The sequence below is a fragment of the Aegilops tauschii genome, chromosome 5 (genome assembly GCF_002575655.3).
Source record: "Aegilops tauschii subsp. strangulata cultivar AL8/78 chromosome 5, Aet v6.0, whole genome shotgun sequence".
In the NCBI taxonomy this organism is placed as follows: domain Eukaryota; kingdom Viridiplantae; phylum Streptophyta; class Magnoliopsida; order Poales; family Poaceae; genus Aegilops; species Aegilops tauschii.
The window spans coordinates 87739578-87764072 of record NC_053039.3 but is presented as its reverse complement, the minus strand read 5'-3'; positions in this window follow the sequence as shown (position 1 = coordinate 87764072).

Here is a 24495-nt window from a genome sequence, read left to right as displayed (position 1 = left end):
CGGTTCTTCAAATCAGATACTTCTGATTCAAGCTGACTAGTGATAGCCTGTACAAATACCGGGTCAAAATCAGGATTATCATGACACAATACTAAGTCCCAAGCCTTTTGCAAGCAATAACACTTGGCACTTGGGGGCTAATGTATACTGAAGAATTTTGTTTAAAAGTGGCGGTTTATGACAGTAAGTCCCAACTACTTTGCAAGCAACAGTACTTGGCACTTGGGGGCTAATGCATATTGTTGTTTAAACATTTCAAGTACTTTATTCTGTACAACCATATGAAGGACCGGTTCAATCATGCTGATTAAGCCGCCCCTTTGGGACTACGGAGTAAGCCGGATTTCTTTTGTATTTTAATTCAGATATATTATGAATGTTGTCAAGCTTGTTTCTAAGTCTACAACGTATTTCATAATAAGCTGGCATAGTAAGGATAAATGAGTGAAGAGAAAGGGTTGTACCTCAAACTTCTGGTGCATCTGCTTCACCATGTCCATTTCCATGTCACGGCCGCTGTGTACTTGGCTCATATAGCCAGAAAAGATTTCTCCAATACTCATGTGAGTATAATCAGCGACGTCAAACTTAACCCTGCGGCGTTCCAGAAGTTCCTCCTTGGCGGAACACTTGGCCAGCACGGTTGGCCTCCCTGGTTCAACAAAGCCGGTCTCGGTAATTACGACATCAGAGTCTTGAGGATCATCCGTCTTGGCCGGGCTAGGGATTTCCGGGTTTTCAGAACCATCGACGGCTTGCTCAGTAGGCGGGTCAGCAGTTGGCACTGGCATATAATGAGCTGGCTCAGGCGGTGGCTCATGAGTGGAGGCTGCAGGTGCGGCCTTTCCAAGTTCCGGTTCATTTAAGATCGGCTCTTCGGCCGACTTATTCTTCTTCGTCCTTTTGCTGGGATTTGCTTTTCCGCTGTGTAAGATCAAAAGGTCAGTGCAAATACAACAGATTGAAATGAATACAAGTTAAGCAGGTTATCATTACCCTTGAGCGGTTTTGAAAGCCGGCATATTGGACTGCATTGACTCGCCGGAGGAAGGGGAGGTTTCCTGATAATTTGAGTAAGAAGAATTGAGTGGTTGACGAGTGAGACCCGCCAAAGGATAAAAGGGATTTAAATCAGAGGTGACCTCATTCCGGCGCTTCCTTGGTACATTGGGTAAGCCGGAGGAGAGTTCCGCATCTTTACTGGTACGGGTCTGCCTCCGGCTCTCATGAATCTGTCGCTTCAAAAGAAATTGAGGATCGTGATAAGCTAAGGGATGTGAAAATCTTACTTTCCGAGTTACTCTTCGAATTTTCTGTCTTGGCAAAGGCTCGGAGTTGGAGGAAATGATAGTTACCTCTTCAGCCTTTCCATGACTGGTTGCTGTGTCCTCCTGCTGAAAATCAGTATCAATAAGGTGGTTAAAAAAGGAACCAAGAGAGTCAAGGGCTACCTCTGATTCAGAAGACTCTTCTGGCCGAAGCAAGTCAGAGGCGGTGGCTTTCTTGCCCTTCTTCTTGGCAGCCTCTTTCCTGGCGGCTCTCTTGGCCTTCCTGGCCTTTTTTGCAGCTTCACGATCATATTTGACTTTCCAGTATTTGTTGCCAGCCTGTGAAAAACAGTGAGAATCTGAGTAAAAGACATAATTCTAAGGGTGAAAGTAAGATTATTCAAGTTTGGCGGCTTACCGCTGGAGCCGGGTTAGCTTTGCAGAAAGGATTTAAGCAAAACTTGCCACAATCTGCTAGGCTCTCGTTCAAGAGCGACTTTGTTGTATCATCAATGACATCTTCAGGTAAATCAACGGAACTATGCCGTAGAGAATCACTTGGCTCGCCTGAATAGGTACACATCAAACCGGAACGGCGGCTTAATGGAATGATCCGCCAGGCAACCCAGACCCGGACCAAATCGATACCACTCAAACCATTTCCCAGAAGAGCCCTGATCTTGGCCAGAGTGGGGGCGAGCGTCTTGCGTTCGGCGGCTGTTATTTTATCCGGAAGTGGATGATCAGATTCCAGACGCAGAGCATGAAAGCCGGGCAGAGGATTTTCTTCAGCCAGAGAAGTGTCTTGACAACAGAACCATGTCTGATTCTAGTCTTTGGGATGACTCGGCGGGTTGGCATAAGGAAAAATTGCGTCTCTCCAACGTTGGATTGAAACACCACCAAGTTCCAAGCTTTGGCCATTGGCACATTCATTCTGGTGGTTCAAGTAAAATAGCTCTCTGAAGAGTAACAGGTTGGGTTCTTCTCCAAGATATACTTCACTGAACACTTGAAAATTGCAAATATTAGACACGGAATTGGGTCCGATGTCTTGAGGACAGAGGTCAAAGAAGTGCAGGACGTCTCTGAAGAATTTTGAGCCTGGTGGTGAAAACCCCCGGTTCATGTGATCCGTGAAAACAATAACTTCCCCCTCTTTGGGTTGAGGAACTTCTTCCTCCGGATTAGGAGCATGATAAGACATGACCTCCTTCTTTGGCAGATAGCCGGTCTTTACAAAGTCATCCAATGTATTGTCTGTGACGATGGATTTAACCCAGTTGCATATAGTGGGTGCTTTTGGTGCCATTATGATGAAAGCCTAAGACAGAGTAAAAATTCCCATTTCAAATTTAAGCCACAGAAAAAATATTTCAATGCATATTCAACATGGCGGCTTATAAAGGGGCCTAATGGTATATGGCTAATTATGTCAGATTATTTAAGCCACCATGGGTAGTCAAATTATTTGAGCCGCCGTGTGTGGTTGAGGTTATCTACTAAGCATGGTAATTAAAAGCCAGTGGTATGAGCCGCCATGGCTAGGTGGATCTATCAAAACACAGACGTTGATTAAGTGTCACAAAAACAGGCTTCACAATTTGCAATCATTATTTTGGATCTACGGATGCTCAGAAAAAGAAAAATATTCTAGACCTAAAAAACCAGTATAGAGGAATTCATCAGTTCTAAAGAGACCTTTGTACAAGAAAAGGGGATCTACTAGCATCTGAAATGGATGCGAAACAGCTACCGCATGAGTTTCCTACTTTGTTTAGATCAAAAGAGGATGCGGTGGAGAAACTACGAAGAATCCGTGATAAATAGCGAAGAACACAGAAGAACCCGAAAACCCTAATGTGGATCTAAGATGCGGAAAAGTGAAGACTTACGGACGCAGATCCACTACGGAAGGTCGCCGCCATTCTCTGGACAAGCTCAGGTTGATGCAGCGGCCGGGGTCGAGGAAGACGAAGTGCGCTGCGGCGGCGGCGGAGCTCGAGCAACAGAAGGGTCACGAGAGGAAGAAGACGATGGAAAGGGGGAGAATGAGGAAAGTCCAGTCGTGCTTATTTATAAAGGAAAGACTGATAAGTGGGCGCGAAAAATGAGGAGGCCAAAAGATATGGATATCCAGCCTGTCAGGACGCCTCGATTCTCGGGATGGTTATTAAAGATAAAATCCGTTGAGATATATTGGATAAAATATGAATTAATGACAGATGACGTCATGGCGGGTTATTGCAAATCCAGAAGATGATGTCATGGCGGGTTACAAATTGTCGTGCAATAGAGAGCAGAAGATTTTTCTAAAGTATTGAAGATTGACATGAACCACTTCAAATCAATCTGGGGCCTAATGTTGGGGATATAACTATTAGTATGACCCGCCCTGGAGGGGCCGGGTTATACTTATGACGACTCATGAAGCCCAAGACGACTCCTGGAGATGGCGGGTTAGCTAAAGGCCCAAGGCCCAAAGGGTGACTTAAGGTCCGTAGAGATAAACCGCCATATATGTATAACTTGTATTGTAAGGTAGGAATAGGGAGAAACTGAGCCGGACACTGTTTATGAGCCGGCCGGGACTATATGAGCCACTGGGCGTCGACCTCTGTATATAAAGGGACGACCTGGCGGCGGTTCAGGGCAAGTAACATGAAATCGAGAGCTAGGTCAAGCGGATTCGCTCCCTGGTTATCGAGACATAAGCAATCCCACTCAAAACTGGATCATAGGGTTTTACCTTCACCGTAAGGGGCCGAACCAGTATAAACCCCGTGTCCTTTGTCCCGATTAACCCCTTCTTGCTTCCTAGTTGCGATGGCTCCACAACTAAGTCCTTTCGCTAGGACATCTGCCGTGACAATTCCACGACAATCCAACAAGTCACCGATCCAATGCCTACGAATTTATCTTATATTGTTTCTGCTAAGTTACTACTGTTATCATCACTGTTACACTTGCTACAAAACTATTGTTGTCACTGTTACTGTTACCATTGCTACTGTTACTATTATCAAAACTATCAAACTATTTTGCTACTGATCACTTTGCTGCAGATAATTAATCTCCAGGTGTGGTCGAATTGACAACTCAGCTGCTAATACCTTCAAATATTCTTTGGCTCCCCTTGTGTCAAATCTATAAATTTGGGTTGAATACTCTACCCTCGAAAACTGTTGCGATCCCCTATACTTGTGGGTTATCAACGATCTAAATAAACCTTGGGCAAAGGATAATCATGCTGGCGTACGTGAATGTTAAAATGAGTCGCTAAACGAGTAGCGTAAATACCACCATGTATTTTGCCCTTGGATCTATTAATGTGGAGGCGACGTGCCATGATAGCTCCCAAGCTATAAGTGTTGTCGCCGTAAAGTGCATGACATAAAACATCAAAGTCTGGAGCACTGAGTGCACCTACCTTCTCTCTAGCAAGCAAACATTTCACAATGAATAGAGCAAAATAATGTACAGTCGGAAAGTGTAAGCTAGTGGCAGTGACACTCGATACCCCTCTCTTATCCCCCACTGTCAGAGTATGGTAAAAACCGTCAAACTCTGCGGGCCTAGGCTGTACTAAACCACGATCAGAAGCAAGCAAGCATATGTTACAAAATTCAGTAAGTGGTATCTAATGGGGTTCAGCATATAAGTTAAACTGCACCTCTGGGGGATTATTCCTACTCAAGAAAATTAAACTTTGCACAAAGGAATTTGTGACAAGATGATACTGTTCACATTCAGCTGCGATGAAGTCGATGAGGCCAGCATTAGCAACATATTGTGCAAACTCCTGAAGGATTCCGGCCCCTTCCATGAACGGGTTATGAGGCCATTCGCACGGCCGTACCTCCGCCATTCTCCGGGTATGGAGATCACTGTCAGATGACTGCCCAATAACTCCCTTGGAGTTCTTCTTGGAAGCAAACTTCCCAAAGATACTCATCTTTTTCCTATGAACAAAATTCTGAAATTTTTAGTCCACAAAAATTTGTTAGAAAACTTAACAAGATTGAAAACAACTACTCATAGGGATGCATAGAGGCCATAGCAAGCATTCAAACTAGTTAGAACTTTAAGAATTCAACATGCAAGCTCATCTACAGCAGCACTAAGAGTAGCTAATTATTCAAAATATGAACCACTAAAGCAAAAACTAATTGGACCAATGGAGGAGTTACATACCAAGCAACAATCCTCCGAAACAGTTTCAGAAACGGAGCTTCGAGCAAAGAGACTGAAATCCATGGTTTCGGGAGCAAGAACACGAGAGAGAGAGAGAGAGCAATGGTGATTTTTTCTAGAGGTAGGTGGTGATGTGGGATGAAGATATAAGTGAGGGGGACTACAACCCATCAGGGCGCGCCTAGGGGTCCTGGCACTCCCAGGTGGGTTGTGCCCACCTGGTGCACCTCCCTCTGATATTATTTGCACCAAAAATTCTTAAATATTCAGAAAAAATCGTATTAAATTTTCAGAGCATTATGAGAACTTTTATTTTTGGGTCATTTTTTATTGCACGGAAAATTCAGAAAATAGACAAAACATGGCATTTTATTTTATTTAACTAATAAAAACAGAAAACAAAAGGTAGGGACAGAAGGTAGTGCTCACTAGATTCATCAACTTCATACCTCTCAAAAATGATCCATTAATAAGGTTGATAAAGTCTTATTAACAACCACTTTCGATTAGCATGAAACTGAAGAACTTCCGTAAATCACTAAGTTACCGCAACGGGGATATGCATGTCCCTAACAATAAGCATTTCATATTTCTTTTTAACGGTAGGTAGAGGTAGTTGAAAACTTCCAATAGTGATTGTCGGGGATTTTTCAATGACATTAATACCATTCACTTGGAATTGTTTCTTCGGAAAGTGCACCGTATGCTCATTACCATTGATATGAAAAGTGACCTTGCTTTTATTGCAATCAATAAAAGCCCCTGCAGTATTCAAGAAGGGTCTACCAAGGATAATCGACATGTTGTCGTCCTCGGGCATCTCATGTATAACAAAGTCAGTCAAAATAGTAACATTAGCAACAACAACGGGCACATCCTCATAAATACCGATAGGTATGGTAGTTGATTTTTCATCCATTTGCAAAGATATTTTAGTAGGTGTGAGTTTATTCAAATCAAGTCTTTTATATAAAGAGAAAGGCATAACACTAACACCAGCTCCCAAATCACATAAAGCAGTTTTCACATAATTTCTTTTGATGGAGCAAGGTATAGTTGGTATTCCCGGATCTCCAAGTTTTTTAGATACTCCATCTTTAAAGGTATAATTAGCAAGCATGGTGGAGATTTCAGCTTCTAGTATTTTTCTCTTATTGGTGATGATGTCTTTCATGTACTTTGCATAATGAGGCATTTTTAAGATATCAGTCAAGCGAGTAGGCAAAAAGACTGGCCTAATCATTTTAGTAAAGCGTTCAAATTCTTCATCATCTTTCTTTTTAGTTGACTTAGTTCGAAAGGGCATAGGTTTTTGAACCCATGGTTCTCTTTGCTTACCGTGTTTTCTAGCAACAAAGTCTCTTTTATCATATCTTTTGTTCTTGGGTTTTGGGTTATCAAGATCATCTCCTGGTTCTATCTCAACATCATTGTCTGGTTCTTTATTATTTGATTGAGTATCTTCACGAACCTTATCATTATCCTTTTCATTATCAGAAGGTGAGTGTTCACTACCAGGTTGTGTTTCAGCATCAGAGATAGAAACTTCATTTACATTAACAGGAGGTTTTTCTACTTCTGGTTCACTAGAGGCATGCAAAGTCTTATCATTTTTCTTCTTCTTTTTCTTTTTAGAAGGACTATGTGCATCAGTGTTAACCCTTTGAGAGTCTTGTTCAATTCTTTTTGGGTCTCCCTTGGGATAAAGTGGTTCCTGAGTCATCCTACCTCCTCTAGTCATTACTCTAAGAGCATGATCCTTGATATTATTATTCATTTCATGTAACAGTTCTCTTTGAGATTTAGCAACTTGTTCTAACTGAGTTTGAACCATAGAAGCATGCTTCCCCACACCTCTAACATCATTTGAGATTCTAAATGACAAGTCAGTCAAGCGAGCAATCATATCAGAATTGTATTTCAACTGTTTCATAACATTTGCAATGAAGTGATCTTGCTTTCTAATGTAATTTTCAAACTCATAAAGGCATTGGCTAGGGTGCATACTATGAGGATTATCATTATCATTGAATTTCATTAGAGAATTTACCTCTACCACCTTAGGTGGTGATGGTGTAGCAAGCCCATGTATTTCTTCAATAGGAGGTAAATTTTTGACGTCATCAGCTTTAATACCTTTTTCTCTCATAGATTTCTTTGCCTCTTGCATATCTTCAGGACTGAGATATAAGATACCCCTCTTCTTCGGAGTGGGTTTAGGCGGTGGTTCAGGAAGAGTCCAATCATCATAATTTTTCAATATATTATTCAATAGTTCTTCATCTCGCCCAATAGTTCATTCCCTGAAAACACAACCAGCACAACTATCTAGGAAATCCCTAGAAGCATCGATTAGTCCATTATAGAAGATATCAAGTATTTCATTTTTCTTGAGAGGATGATCAGGCAAAGCATTAAGCAATTGGAGAAGCCTCCCCCAAGCTTGTGGAAGACTCTCTTCTTCAACTTGCACAGAGTTAAATATTTCCTGTAAGGCAGCAATTTCTTATGAGCAGGGAAATATTTTTCAGAGAAGTAATAAATCATGTCCTGGGGACTATGCACACAACCAGGAGCAAGAGTATTGTACCAAGCTTTAGCATCACCCTTTAATGAGAACGTAAATAATTTGAGGATATAATAATAGTGAATTTTCTCATAATGAGCAAAAAGGGTGGCTATGTCATTCAACTTAGTAAGATGTGCAACAACAGTTTCAGTTTCATAACCATGGAAAGGATCAGATTCAACCAAAGTAATCAACTCTGGGTCGATAGAGAATTCATAATCCTTATCGTTAACAAAGATAGGTGAAGTAGCAAACTCAGGTGCACGTTTCATTTTAGCATTCAATGTCATTTGTTTATACTTGCATAGTAATTTTTTAGATCATCTCTATCCTTACAAACAAGAATATCCCTAGTTGTCTCCTCATTCATAACATAACCATCCGGTACCTTTGGCAATTCATATCTAGGATAACTACGTGTAATATGTGTTTCAAGATTTTCAGTTTCAAGCTCTTCATAAGTTTAAACAATCTCATGCTGTCTTACTCTAGCAATTTGTTCATCAAGAAATTCACCTAGTGGCACATTATCATCAAGCAAGGTACTAACATCATCAAGACTAGCATTCATAGCGGAAGTAGCATCATCAATAACTTGCGACATATCAGAATTGATAGCATGTGGTGGTGTTGCAAGTTTACTTATAACAGAAGGTGAATCTAAAGCAGAGCTGGATGGCAGTTCCTTTCCTCCCCTCGTCTTAGAGGGAAAAATCTTAGTCTTAGCATCCTTCAGATTCTTCATAGTGACAATTTGAAAATAATCCCAAGTGACTCCACAAATATAGCTATGCTCCCCGGCAACGGCGCTAGAAAAAGGTCTTGATAACCCACAAGTATAGGGGATCGCAACAGTTTTCGAGGGTACAATATTCAACCCAAATTTATAGATTCGACACAAGGGGAGCCAAAGAATATTTGCAAGTATTAGCAGCTGAGTTGTCAATTCAACCACACCTGGATATTAATTATCTAGAACAAAGTGATCAGTAGCAAAGTAGTATGATAGTTTTGATAGTAGTAGTAGTAGTAGTAGTAGCAATAGTAACGGTAAGAGTGATAGCAATGATTTTGTAGCAGTGATAGTAGTAAAAGTAGCAGTAGTAACTTTGCAAGAACAATATGTAGGAAAATCGTAGGCATTGGATCGGCGATTTGTTGGATGATATTCATCATGTGACAGTTACAACCTAAGGCGATACGGCACTAGCTCCAGTTCATAAATATAATGTAGGCATGTATTCCGTAAATAGTCATATGTGCTTATGGAAAGAACTTGCATGACAGATCTTTTGTCCTACCCCCCTCCCCCCCGTGGCAGCGGGGTCCTATTGGAAACTAAGGGATATTAAGGCCTCCTTTTAATAGAGAACCGGAACAAAGCATTAACACACGGTGAATACATGAACTCCTCAAACTACGGTCATCACCAGAAATTATCCTAACTTTTGTCACTCCGGGGTTTACGGATCATAACACATAGTAGGTGACTATAACTTGCAAGATCGGATCTAGAACATAGATTTAGTGGTGATAATATAAACGGTTCAGATATGGAATCATGGCACCCGTTCCCAAAGTGACAAGCATTAAGCATGGCAAAGTCATAGCAACATCAATCTCAGAAACATAATGGATACTAGGGATCAAGCCCTAACAAAACTAACTCGATTACATGATGAATCTCATTCAACTCCTCACCGACCAGCGAGCCTACAAAGGAATTACTCACTCCCGATGGGGAGCATCATGGAATTGGCGATGCAGAAGGGTTGGTGATGACGAAGATCGAAGATCCCCCTCTCTGGAGCCCCAAACGGACTCCAGTTCTGGCCTCCCGATGAAGAACAAGAGGTGGCGGCGGATCCGTCTTATGAAATGCGATAATTCTTCCTCCCTAATTTTTTCTGGAAATATGTGATTTTATATCGTCGGTTTCAGGGTCTGCGGGGCCACCAGGTGGGGACAACCCACGTGGGCGCGCCTGGAGGGGGGCGCGCCCTGGTGGGTTGTGCCCACCCAGGTGCCCCCCCTCCGGTGGTTCTTGGCTCTAGATATTCTTTTATTAAATAAAAATCCTCGCAAAGTTTCGTTCCAATCCGAGAACTTTTATTTCTGCACAGAAAACAACACCATGGTAGTTCTGCTGAAAACAACGTTAGTCCGGGTTAGTTTCGTTCAAATCATGCAAATTAGAGTCCAAAATAAGAGGAAAAGCGTTAGGAAAAGTAGATACGACAGAGACGTATCAGTGAGGTCGGTAAATTGGCCAAGAAGCATCATTCATGAAAGACTGTCATGACCACAACAAGACCTCTGGAAATTCTTCATATGGATTTATTTGGACCTCAAAACTATGCAAGTTTCGGTGGCATTCATTATGGTCTGGTTATTGTTGATGATTTCTCTCGTTACACTTGGGTATTCTTTCTCGAAGACAAAACCGGCACCCAAGATATCTTCAAAAGATTCACCAAGAAGGCCCAGAATGAATATGATGTGCGGATTAAGCATGTCAGAAGCAACAATGGTACTAAGTTCAAAAATACTCATATTGAGGATTTTCTCGAAGAAAATGGTATTACCCCTGAGTTCCCAGCCGCATACACTCCCAAACAGAATGGAGTTGTTGAGCGAAAGAATAGAACTTCTTTGAAAGGGCGAGAACAATGCTCGGTGAGTATAAAACTCCTATTCGCTTCTGGGGCGATGCTATTAACACTTCTTGTCATATTGTGAATCGTGTTTATCTTCACAAGTTCCTTAAGAAAACTTCATATGAGCTCATCTCTGGCAAGAAACCAAATGTTTCTTATTTACGTTTTTTGGTGTACCATGTTGTATCCTTGATATGAATCATAGCTCCAAGTTTGCACCTAAGGCTCATGAAGGTTTTCTTCTTGGTTATGACTCGAACTCGCATACTTATCGTGTCTATAACTCTCTGTCGGTGTCAAAACCGGCAGTTCTCGGGTAGGAGGTCCCAAGCTGTGTTTCTTAGGATCGATGGTAACATGGACACGGGATTTTACCCAGCTTCGGGCTCTCTCGAAGAGATAATACCCTACATGCTGCTTGATTGACTTTGATGAGTATAGGGGTTACAAGAGTTGATCTACCTCGAGATCGTTGTTGTGGTCTAAACCTGAGGGTATGATGAATAATGTCATGATCATCTATCGACTAGCCTAGCCTCGGCTTATATAACATACCGGAGGCCTAGGATAACAAGAGTCCTAGTCGAATACGTAGGTGGAGAGAAGTCCTTCTCTTGATCATCAAGTCTTGTGGAATATCCCTTATATGCGGCATGGGCTGTCTGAACTGGCCTATGAGTGAACCGCCATGGGGGTCCTCGGCCCGATCCAGCTGGTCGGGAGATGACGTGGTGAGTACCCCTAGTCCAGGACACCGTCACTCTCACCACGGGAAATTTATGGAAACGATAATGTGTGCTTTGATGAATCTAATGGCTCACAAACGGAGCACCTGCTAAATGTGATAAATGAACCACCGATTTCGGATGCTATTCGGCAAATGGCTATTGGAAGCATTAGGTCAATCGAAGGAAATGTTCCCGACTCATCAGAAGATGATTCCCCCATGACTCGAAGCAGAACTCGCCAAGTCACTGCCGAATAAAATGCTCCTCTGAACACAAATGGCAACCAGAATGCAAATGCCAATGTCAATGGCAATACAGATGAAAATGGTGATACGAATGCCATTCTTGATGCTGATACTAAGGAAAATGCAAATGATCATCAAGATGAAAATCCTCATCCACGGGCGGCAAATCGAGTTGATCCTATACATTAATCCTTGAGGAACTCGAGAACCCAGGTTATCGACCCACAACTCGTTCTCGCACTCGTTTGGCTAACTACTGTGGCAGTTTCTCCTTTGTCACATTGGCAGAACCTACCAAGTATGAAGAAGCCATGAATGATCCCGATTGGATGAATTCTATGCAAGAGGAGTTGGTGCAATTCGAATTGAATGATGTATGGGAATTGGTCGACAGACCGAATCCTAAGAGGCCCAATATTATCGGCACTAAATGGATATTCATGAATAAGCAAGATAAAAGTGGCATTGTGGTGAGAAACAAAGCATGTCCTGTCACTCAAGGGTATACACAGGTAGAAGGTATTGATTTCGGCGAAGCATATGCTCTAGTTGCCCGCCTTGAGGTAATTCGTGTTCTTCTCGCTTATGCAAATTACAATAATATCCTGCTTTATCAAATGGATGTGAAAAGTGCTTTCCTCAATGGTGTAATTGATGAGGAAGTATATGTTAGGTAGCCACCTGGTTTTGAAAACCCTCAGCTTCCTAACAAAGTTTTCAGGTTGAAAAAGGCTTTATATGGACTGAAGCAAGCCCCTCGAGCTTGGTATGACACCTTGAAGAGGTTTCTGCTCGACAAAGGATTCAAGCGAGGATCCACTGATTCCACTCTTTTCACATGTGCTATTAATGGTGATCTATTAGTGTGTCAGATATATGTGGATGATATTATTTTCGATTGTACTAACAATGCTTGCAGCATGGAGTTCGGGCGAATGATGTCCGAGAAATCTCAAATGTCTATGATGGGTGAACTTAAGTTCTTTCTTGGGCTACAAATTCGTCAACAGGACAATGGAATTTTCATATCTTAGGAGAAATATTGAGAGACTGTTTGAAGAAGTTCAAAATGCAAGATTACAAACTAAAGTGCTATAAAACTCCAATGCCCGCGAATGATAAGGTGGACGCAGATGTGTATGGTAAGGATTGCGATCAGAAAGCTTATCGTTCGATGATTGGTTCCTTGCTCTACCTTTGTGCATCTAGACCTGATATTATGTTGAGTGTTTGTATGTGTGCCCGCTATCAAGCTGCACTGACAGAATCGCATCACCAAGCGGTCAAGCGTATTGTGAGATATTTGACTCACAACCACACCTTAGGTTAATGGTATCCTAAGGGAGCACAGTTTGATCTCGTTGGGTTTTCATACTCAGATTATGCAGGTGACTTGGTTGACAGGAAATCTACCTCGGGGACATGTCATTTCCTCTGTAGATCATTGGTCTTTTGGTCGTCAAGGAAGCAGAATTGTGTTTCTCTCTCTACGGCTGAGGCCGAATATATTGATTTTGGCGCTTGTTGCACTCAGTTATTGTGGATGAAGTAGACGCTGAAAGATTATGGCATCCAGGTCAGGAACATTCCTTTGTATTCTAATAATGAGAGTGCCATCAATATTGCACACAATCCAGTGCAGCATTCTCGCACCAAACATATTTCTATCAAACATCATTTTATTCGCGATCATGTTGCTCGAGGAGATATTGTTGTTGAGCATGTCAGTACTGAAGATAATATAGCTGACATCTTCACCAAGACTCTTGATGAGAAAACATTATGTGTGTTATGTTGTGAACCAAATATCCTAGATTCCGCAAACGTGCAGTAAGATGGACTCGGCACCCGTGCCAACACTTCCACATCTTAAATGGAATGGGTGCATCACACTCGAAGAGTTTGAAAATTTTGACAAAGTGAAATATCCTTTCAGAGAGTGAATACATTAACAAAGAACTAGACTAACCGGGTGCCACAATAACTATGCAATGCTCGGGGTCATACAGTTCTTATATGGTGGGTCATGCCACCACAATTTTCCTTCGTTGACTTTCCCTTCGTTTGACAGATTTTGTGTTCAGTCCGAATATATTTCACTCATAGCTATTTGTTTGGGTGTTTGTGTTTCTCTGTCTGAGTGAAATGCCTAGGACCCTGTTTTCCTTTATTCTATCTCTTCCAGTCTATGTTGATTCCGTTATGAATGCTCAATTTGATCTGGAGTCGAAGTTTTATCTGGTGTCCTTGACCAAGTTAAAGCTTTGGTCCGAACATTTTCTGTTCTGGCAAAAGCCGTCCAAAATTTGGGGTTTCCCGCCCAAGTCCGGACCATGATCTCTGATGACGGTTGCCATGTGATGTACATCAACTACCATCTAATCTAGCCCGTTGAATCACAAAAGTCCACTGTTGGTAGCTGAGGGAGTCATCGACTAAGGGGTCCTTGGGGCAACGACCCATTGTACATGGGTCGGACTGGTGGAGCCGTATATTGGCAGGAGATCTATGAAGCAGTGGTGTGCCCTCCAAGTCTAGAAGGCGTAGGATCTCTTTAAACCCTTGTTGTAATCTATCTTTGGTAACCCTAACCCTATCGATGTCTATATAAACCGGGGGAGGTAGTCATTAGGGTTAGAGCTACATTCATCACCTCATAGCCTTAGGGTTTAGCTCATGCTGACCTCGAGGTAGATCTACTCTGTAAACCACATTATACGTTCAATACAATCAAGAAGGACGTAGGGTTTTACCTATTCGAGAGGGCCCGAACCTGTGTAAACACTGCGTTCGTCGTCCCTTGTTACCCATCGATCCTAGATCCACAGCTCGGGACCCCCTATCCCGAGGTCTGCGGTTTTGACACCGACATTGGTGCTATCATTGAGAGTTCCGCTATAGGGTCACTCAATGGATCGATGGCTCGCCTGGTCATAGGAGAAGGCATCAGATCCGACGACTTCTTCGTCCCCGATCAACTCTTCGCATTTGGCAGCTTCGTGTTGCACGCCAACCCGACTGGTCGTCGGGTCAGATCGACAACTTTGCTCCCGAGCATCGAATTCGATTCGGAAATCTGGAATACGTCGCGGACATACGAGGCGATCTGGCCTTTACCGGACTTACTACCCTGTCCCGCACCCTCACGGGCCCAGCCATGCCTGCTCTGGAATTCTCCTCCGATCCGGTCTATGGATCGGCCTCCATCCTCCAAACGACTTTGAGCCAGGAGGATTCTGCTTCAAGCCAGGGCCAAATTCCGCCCTCAGATCCTCCATGTCTGCGAAGGGCTCATCTTCGACCCTCGAGGCGGAATTAAGGGTCAGAAACCAAGAGTCGATCTCGGCCGAGCCTTTTCGTCACGACGCTCCTCTGGCCTTGAGCCCCCATGATGAACCGGCAGTCAATGACCCGGAGTCGCCCCCGGGTCGAGAAGACTTGATCTCGAAGCCCGGGGTGGAAATCGCCAGCAAAGACCAAGGCTCGTCCTTAACCTCTGATGATAGTCCGGACCCCGTCAAAACTCCGGTATTGAGAACTGAACCTAGTTCGGTCTGCGGAAGCAAAGGACCAGCCAAGGCACCTATTGCCTCCCGCCCCATTACGGCGGAGGTCGGCCTAGAGCCCTCGGGTTCGGCGACCCTCGCCATGTTAAACGAAGCATTAGATCGAATCCAGAAGATGACCATCCAGGAGGATTTGCCCTCCTCCCACAATCATCAACCCCTTGAGGCGTACCACAGGGAATTTTACGTCCCACCCACCACCCACTTGGTAGCCACTATCGATGATTTAACCGATATGCTAGACTATAATTCGGAGGATACCGAATACATGGACGAGGATGGAAGAACCACGGCTAGTACCGATGTCGTCCCTCCCTCCACCGGCCGCTAGACGCTTACATCAACCTACGATATTTACATGGTGGACACCCCCAAAGACGGTGACGACACTCCCAATCAGGACAGAGGCAAGCCCAGAGACGATCGACCCAAACGCCCAAAACAGCACCGTCGATCAAAGCCACGTCGAAGCCATGCGAGCAAAATAGACTCTGCCGAGAATGGCATCGTAAATAACACGATGACCTCAGAGGGGATGCAGCCAACGAGAACCAAGAGGATGACCCCGCGGGGCAGGAGGACCCGCTAAATCCAGAAAACCATGACGACTCCATGGATAGTAACTACCTCCCACTCTCTGAAGAGGAGGCCAGTCTTGGGGAGGACGATTTCATCGTCCCAGAAGACCCTCTAGAGCAGGAACAGTTCAAGCGGAGGCTTCTAGCCACCGCCCGCAGCCTAAAGAAGCAAAAACGGAAAATCAAGGCCGCACAAGACACCCTCAACGAATGATGGACCAAGGTCCTAGCTGCCGAAGAGGCATACAGCCTCGAAAAGCCACTCAAATGCTATCCCAAGCGAAGGCTACTGTCGCGGTTCGACGATGAGGCCCTAGAGCCCGCAATCCCAATATACACAAATGCCGAAAACCCAGACTGCCCCTCTAGAGAGCGGGACAAATAAGCTGACGAGGCCGAACACCCAGCCGCCCCACCTCGCCGTCATGGCAAGGACCAGGTGCGGCCCACTTACGAGTACGACCTCCGCCATGACCTAGACGCCCGTGGAGGCCGCACCAGGTCCATTTATGGACCCAGAGAAGACCTGCCCGCGTACCGGGAAGGATACTATGATTGTGTCAGGACCGGTTTTCGGGGTATAAATTTCCCAGAAAATGGCCCTTGTGCTCACCAGCCCCAGGATTACTGTTAGCTGATGAGGCACCAACTTGATACAGAAATTCCAAGCAAGGTACAAAATATGTAGTACAAGACCATTGTGGCCTCTGAGTACAACAATTGGTTTCTAGTGGCTGATGGCGGAAGCGGTTTGTGGTTCATCTGCGTCTATGGGACTCCATTTCCCACAGGAACAGCTGACCAGGATAACTCCTATCTTCGCGCGACTGCTATCTCCATTGCCTAGGTTCCAGGACTGTCATCGCGACGCTCCTCTCCATGCACGAAATCTGGCCAAGACAATAGCCAGGGACAAGCCAGTGAGTACTTTTGAATGTACTCGCAAACATCATGAAAACAGGTATACAATAGCAGGTGATAATCATACACTAAAATAATCCACGATCACTTAGTCAGTCCCAAAATAAAACTCACGATGCACGTAAGCAGGAAATTAAAAATGCACCGATCGGGTGTCTGAAGCGACACCTTGAATGGGTATTAATAATAAGCGTGCCTCAGTCGGGCATCTGAGTGACGTCACATAAAGGGCTTATATAAAAGAATAACAAACTTGCCACTGTCGGGTGTCTGAGCGACACCACATAAAGGGCTTATAAGGTAAATAAATAACAAGCATGCCACGGTCAGGCGTCTCAGCGACACCACATAAAGGGCTTATAAGGTAAATAAATAACAAGCATGCCACAGTCGGGCGTCTCAGCGACACCACATAAAGGGCTTATAAGGTAAATAAATAACAAGCATGCCACAGTCGGGCGTCTCAGCGACACCACATAAAGGGCTTATAAGGTAAATAACTAACAAGCATGCCACAGTCGGGCGTCTCAGCGACACCACATAAAGGGCTTATAAGGTAAATAAGCATGGTGAATATCCAGGAGGTAGAACTGTCCCAGGGATACTCAATAATTCAAATAATGTAAATGGTTAGTCCACAATAATAATAACCATAATCATCGCAAGTCACAAGTCATGATCCAAGTTCTGGTTTAACATTTTTTTTCTCCTCCGAAGACCGACACTAAGACCGACACTTGACCCATCCCAGACTGTAGTCCTTACCCATGGACACGGCTATTCGAATAGATGTATAATCTCTGCAGAGGGTGTACTCTTTACCCACGGGTAACGGATTTCTTTAGTCCATCGGGACTAATTCCGTCTACGGTCTTTTAATTGAAAACACACCTAACCGCACACACCAGCCTAACTTACCGGTGTCTGGAATCACCTACGGCACCCATTAAGCAAAACTCTAAGTGGGGAGGCTACAACCTCGACTTAGCATGGGATCACAAAATTTATACCGCGCGCAAACTAGGGGAGCTACCCCCTCGGCTCCAACCGGAAACACCCATGCCCCCGGGCCAGGTGGCATGCCTACCGGATGCAGCCGGTATCTTCCACCATGGCCTCTCTGTACGGTGTGTGTGCTAGAAAGGGGTTGACAACTTACTGAACCGTACCCTACCTATGGCAGGGACAAGTGGTAGTACGAAACAAGTATGGGAGGTTACCGGAACAAGACTCGATCTACGGCCGACTCAGGAGGTTTAAGTATTCCCTGCATGGTTAGCATAGCAGTGTTCTACATAGTTTCCCGACAGGGTCACCACCCCTCATGCCCCATCATGCCTTACTGCACATTCTCGCCACAACGAGACGTCAGTCACGAGGTTATGTTCACCAGAACATAACCTCCTTTCAGACTTCCTCCGAACTATCATCAGGCACATGTGGCATGAGAAGTAGTTACTGTCACCAATGTCACATACATAACAGAAAAGATTTTCACCATGTGCTTATATGCATGAGTGTGATTCCACATAAAATAACACCATTCCACATTAGCATAAATGATGGAGTTCTAGAATATTCTAGCAAAACAGCACCCAACTTGTATCATATATGAGTTCAAGATGCTTGCCTTCAAGGTGTGGAGAGGTGAGGTGCACTCCAAAACTTTTGAAAGTTATAATCTCCCCTCCAAATTCCTATTTTCAAAAATATTCAAATAACACATACTTTAAAAACAGCACAAAAAGTTGTCCTAGATATTTTTGAAATAAATCTTAAAATAAACTAGGTGGAATTTGAGAGAGGTAGGAAAAAGAATTAATTCATTTGGAGTTTTATTTAAAAAGATATAGCCAGACAAAGTTTCAGTCAAAAATCTGATTTTTAAAATAAAACAGAAAGGAAAACGTTTCGGACGGAATACGCTTTTGAGAGGGGGACACGTACTTCGGGCTTTACGCCTCCACTTAAAACAGCGCGGGCCGGCTCGGGGTCACTGACAGTGGGCCCAGGGGGCCCACTGGTCAGGTTTGACCAGTTGCCGCACCATTCTTTCTCCTCTGGCCGAGCCGAGGCGGGGCTCCGGCGATCGACGCCGGCGAACGGCGGCTCCCCACGGGGCCCCGAGGGCAGGGATGGATCCGCGGTTTCAGGGCGGTCCTCCCGGTGGTCGATAGGGTGGCGGGGACGGAGGGAGTCGTCGGCGGCGAGCTCCGCGGCGGACGGCAGCTTCGGGTGAGTTTGGGGGTCTGGGCTACGGTGGTTCCCGATTGTGGCTGAGGGGTTGGGCGGCTCTGCAAGGTCATGGGGAGTCGAACGGTGGCGCTGGAAGGATGGGGGAGGCTCTATTTTCTACGAGCGAGACCGGAGGGCGGCGGCGGCCGAACTGGCCGGAGACGCGGAAGAAGGCTTCCCGCCATCGCTTGCTGGCCGTGGGGGGCACTGGTGGGGTGCTAGGAGGTTGCCTGAGTGCCCGGACGGGCTCGGGGACTCCTATTTATAGGTGCACGAGGTCGGTTCCGACGGCGGCTGCGGATAAGAACGGCGAACCGCCGTTCTGTAGCCTGCAGGGCGACGTGGCGGCGACGAGCGCGTGCTGACGAGCTTGCGGATGAGCTCGAGCTGTTCCAGGGGGCAGCTGGCGCGCGCGTGTGGCTTGAGCGGCGCCGTCCATGGCAGAGACCTGCTGCCGACGCCGGCGTGCCGCCAAGGGGCTCTGACGGTGGCGCTGTAGGGCGCCAGGGGAGGGCTTGGAGCACTCTGGTGTGTGGACGAGGACGGGCGTGGCTCTGCAGGTGAGCAAAGGCCAGGGGCCAGACGCGGTGACCCGTGCGCACGCACGTGCAAAACGCGCGCTGTGGGCACGCCCAGCGCATGCACACCAGGTGCTCGGCGAAATGCAAGCGCGTGTTAGAGAGCTCGGATGATGCTGGTAGTTAACAAGCCTGGGTTTGGGTTAGCTAGGAGCTTAGTGGACAAGTTAGTTAGGTCAGAGGATCAAGCTCACAATGCCAACTAAAAATCATGCCAAATTTGGCCATGCACACAAAGTGCTCGACAGAATGTCATGGGCATCTAGGCATCTCTTGGGGTGGCCAAAAACTCCAGATCATAGTCTCTTTAGATGCTAAAGAAGGTGGTAAGGTTAGTTTGGCAAAAACAGACACTTGTTAGTGCAAGTTCTTGAGAAAACCAATACTGGACAGAAGGAAAAGGGCATCATTTCATGGACTAAACATACTCCAATGGGTCCACTCTCATGGGCTTAAGGGTTTTGCAGGGTGGTATATAAGTAGGAAAAAGAGTCATGGGTAAAAGGGTAGGTTAAAATATGGTTGCAGTAGAAAATGCCAAACTGAACCAGAGAGCAAAAGAGGATGATTTGCTCAAATTTTTCAAAGCACACTCATAGGTTTTTGCATAAATTTGAATTATATACTCCTACTGACCTCCCCTAATTTTGGTTTTAAAGAAATATTTAAATAGGTTGTAGTGCAAATTACAAACTGGACCAGATTTGAAAACTTGAGGTAGGGCTCAAAATCTCCAAATGACTAAAAGAGATTTTTGCATAAAAGTGATGTGGGAACATCACATGACATCTCCAAATTTTGGTGGGAATTTTAAAGAAGTATTTGAAAGGGTTGTAGTGCACATGAGGCTCTAAAGCTTATGAAAATCATTTGAAAGAAATGAAGCTCAGGGAAAAATAATTATGTAATTAAATCCACTGGTAAAAGAATTGTTTTATTGAGAGAGTATACAAGTCCAATAATATTTTTGGAAAGTTTTTCACGTGGGGTAAAAACTCCACAATATTAAAGAAAAGAGAGGTTCTGAAATCAAAAGATAAATCCAGAAAATAAAAATTTAATTTCCTGGCAAAATTTTAATTAATAAAACAAGGTAAAATTTTTGGGGTGTTACAACACTACCCCTCTTAAGAAAAATCTCGTCCTCGAGATTTGCTAAAAGCTGTTTTGGACAAACATTGCTCTTACCCAAAAAATCATCCTACTTATGCAATGAAATGCATCTATAGTGAGAGGGCAATAAGTGGTGAAAAACTACAGTGGTATACTGGCGTTGCGTGGAAAAAAATCCATGGTTTGGGGAAAACGAGAGATTTCTACGTTGGATATAGTAAATTTAGAATAAATTCTAAATTTCTAAAATACGCTGGTCGCACCCGAGAGCACAGTGCTCCCTTTGGCTGACGGGTGGACCCGGGGCCCACTGTCGGCCTCTTCTTCTACCTCTGGCTCTCTCCTCTTCTTTCTCTCGCGTGCTTTCCCGTGCTTTCTCCACCGGCGACGTCTAGCGCGAAGGGCATCTAGGCCGTACTGCGGTAGTGCGCGGCGTGCTAGCTGCCGGTGCAACGTGCACTCACCTTGCGGGCCAGTGCACGGTCGGCACTGCTCGCGGATTCGCATCCGAACACCGGCGATCGAGCGACGAGCGGCGCTGGTGGACCTCGCCCACCGTACACCGATCTCGAGCTATAAAATGATCGCGGTGCTCCTTTCTTCTTCCTCACACCCGGCCTCGCGTCTCCTTCTCCTTCCTTCTCCTCCATTTCTGTTTGCAGGAGCTCGAGACGAGGCTCTAATGTCGGAGTTGATGCCTGACTGGTACGTGGTCCTAATGTGCGGAGGATTATCGGCGTTGCTGGGGTTCTCCATGCTCCTGTGCGTGATGATCCTCAATGGTCGTCGTGATGCTGCCGCTCGAGTCTTAGCCCTTCGCGGTGGCGGTGATCATGAGAATTAAGTGCGGTGTCGGGCGCTAACTGTTGTCAGTGTGTTGGAGGCAGCTTGTACCCGAGTGGTTACCCACTAACCTCTCCTTCAGAGGTGATCAGATAGGTGTAACATGTGTATGTGCATTAGCCATTAGTGCACGAGGTCGAGTGGTTGCGGTTTTGAGTCTGCTATGGTGCTGTGTGAATAAAAATCTACGTCGTGAAGAGATATATGCCGCAACGATTCCGGAAAAAAATCTCACTTCAAAATTTACTAAGAGTGAAAACAGTTAATCACAATTAACAGCAGTACAAGCTACTCACATTAATTGAAACTAAAAATTTAATTCATCGCACCACTTTAGGGTACCACGCATGAGTTGCGACACAGAGACAAATGCTGAGACAATGAACATAGCAGTGACGTCTACAATGATAACGGTAAATGGATAGGGTCCTGAGAAAACGTCTCTGGTACTGGGACACACTCCTCTTCTATCGGGGGAAGCCGATTGACTAGCCGATGAATGCGTCTCTCCTGGTCGGGCCTCAGTGGTCTGCCAATAGCGATCTGAGGATTTAAATCAGCGAGGTTCTGGAGATAACCCATTACCCGCTGAGTCAAACGCCCTTGAGTGATAACATACTGGGCAAGGTTGGCCAGTACCGGGTCTCTCTCAATTTGTCCACCGGGAAAAGATGCTACTTCTCCGGGTGCCGCACGGCTCGGGAAGTAATAATACCCTCGTTCGCTGGCATAGGGTACCGCGAATCGAAGACGAGCAAGTGCTTCATATGCAGCAGCTTCTATGGCTATTTGCGGAGTTGGCATAGATTTCCCCACAAAGGAGACTTCCGTTGGGTCTTGGTTTGGGTTTGTGGGAGGGATGTGCACCACTGCCCAATATTTCGAGGTGGATGGGGTGATCCTCGATTTGAGCAACTCGTACTGGGGTGGATGGATGGCACTCATGGTACTGCAGGTAAAGTCCCACAATATTTTGACAAAACTACCTGGGGTGGCATCTGGGGTTCTCAAATAAAGACTAGGGCTCGGCATGGCAAGAAATGGCTGTGAAAGTTGTGCACCAGATGAGGGATACTTGGCAAGGTCACGAGGTGGCCATTTATATAGCATCTGGGCGGGGTCATTTATCACGGTGAAAGGTAACTAGTTTGTCGGTTCTGCTCTTATGGGGTTGGGGTCAAAGCTACATATATACATATCTCACAAAGTGAGGCATTACTGTGGGTGTCGTCGGGGTGGTTTTGGTAGCTGCGCCCGGAATTTAAAAATGCAACTGTATGCTGACGTACTTATGCATGGCTACTTTTCAAAAATAGGGGCGCACAAGCAGACAACATTTAATTATGGTGATACAGGATCACACAATTACAAGGCATAGAAGTACTAAGGCTCGGTACTACTCGAGTGACTTAGTCTACTTCGCTAATACCTAAGCGGGCTTGCCTTGTGGACGTCGAGGCTTCTCCACGGGTTTCACCGTCGGGATTAGCTGGATGAGGTTGAGGGGCTGCAGGGTCGGGGTAGCGATGATGACTATTGCGGGGGTTGTTGGCCACAATCCCATTGGAGCGTGTTCCCAAAAGGCGACGAAGCACTTCTGGGGACACCAAAGTATTTTGGTCGATGGCTGGGGCAGACCTCAAGGACTCGATCGGGTGTCCGAACAGCACGACTGGGTTGTCGGCGTCGGGCTCATCTTCTCCTCTCGTCGGGGCTCGGCGAACCAGTTCTCCACGAGCTGCGATCAGATCAAGGGTGATTTGATCGAACAGTTCCTCTAGTGCACTTACATAGCGCACCAGATGCAACAATGCAGGATCCGTCTCGTGATCTCCGTTGGCAACCTGGGGCGGCCTACCATACCTGTCACGGCTAGGGTAGTAGTAGAACGAGCGACAGTTAACTCTGGGCGACAAGTGTCGGAGTTGAACTATAGCCTCTCGAGCTGCTAGCTGGATGACTTGTGGCTCAAAGGAAGTTTTCCTTCCAGTGAACCTGTAGGGGCGTTCTGGCGATAGACCCCTACCATAGATGTGTACAGTGGCCCAGAATTGACGGCTCTCACCGCTCATGGGTCCTTGGTACACAACATATTCTGGGGGTCTTCTAATGCATAGGCACGGCGTGTGAGGTTTGCGAGCACGGTCACAAAACCTCCAAGGTTGGTGGCTGTGGTCTCATTGTGCACAATAGGGCCAGGCATTATGCCTCGAGTTGGGGAAAAGAGGCTGTGTTGTGCTGTGTTGAGGCTAGCGTGCCCTTTTTATAGAAAAGGGGACGGAGTCTTCCTCCGCATGCTTGCGAATGAGACTTTAGGTGCCAGTCACTAGTGCGTGATCGACAGGCTAGGCTGATAGGTTGGGCACCGACTGCCAAAAGCGTCGGGGTCACTATGTGGCTATCTTACACGAGAAGCTTGGCTGGGGTTAGGTTAAGGTCTGGTGGGTCCGTTAACCTAGGTTTATTGACCTGGCTAAGATAGGATTAGCCAATGGTCAGCCTGGCTCTGATACCAAGTTTGTCAGGACCGGTTTTCGGGGTATAAATTTCCCAGAAAATGGCCCTTGTGCTCACCAGCCCCAGGATTACTGTTAGCTGATGAGGCACCAACTTGATACAGAAATTCCAAGCAAGGTACAAAATATGTAGTACAAGACCATTGTGGCCTCTGAGTACAACAATTGGTTTCTAGTGGCTGATGGCGGAAGCGGTTTGTGGTTCATCTGCGTCTATGGGACTCCATTTCCCACAGGAACAGCTGACCAGGATAACTCCTATCTTCGCGCGGCTGCTATCTCCATTGCCTAGGTTCCAGGACTATCATCGCGGCGCTCCTCTCCATGCACGAAATCTGGCCAAGACAATAGCCAGGGACAAGCCAGTGAGTACTTTTGAATGTACTCGCAAACATCATGAAAACAGGTATAACATAGCAGGTAATAACCATACACTAAAATAATCCACGATCACTTAGTCATTCCCAAAATAAAACTCACGATG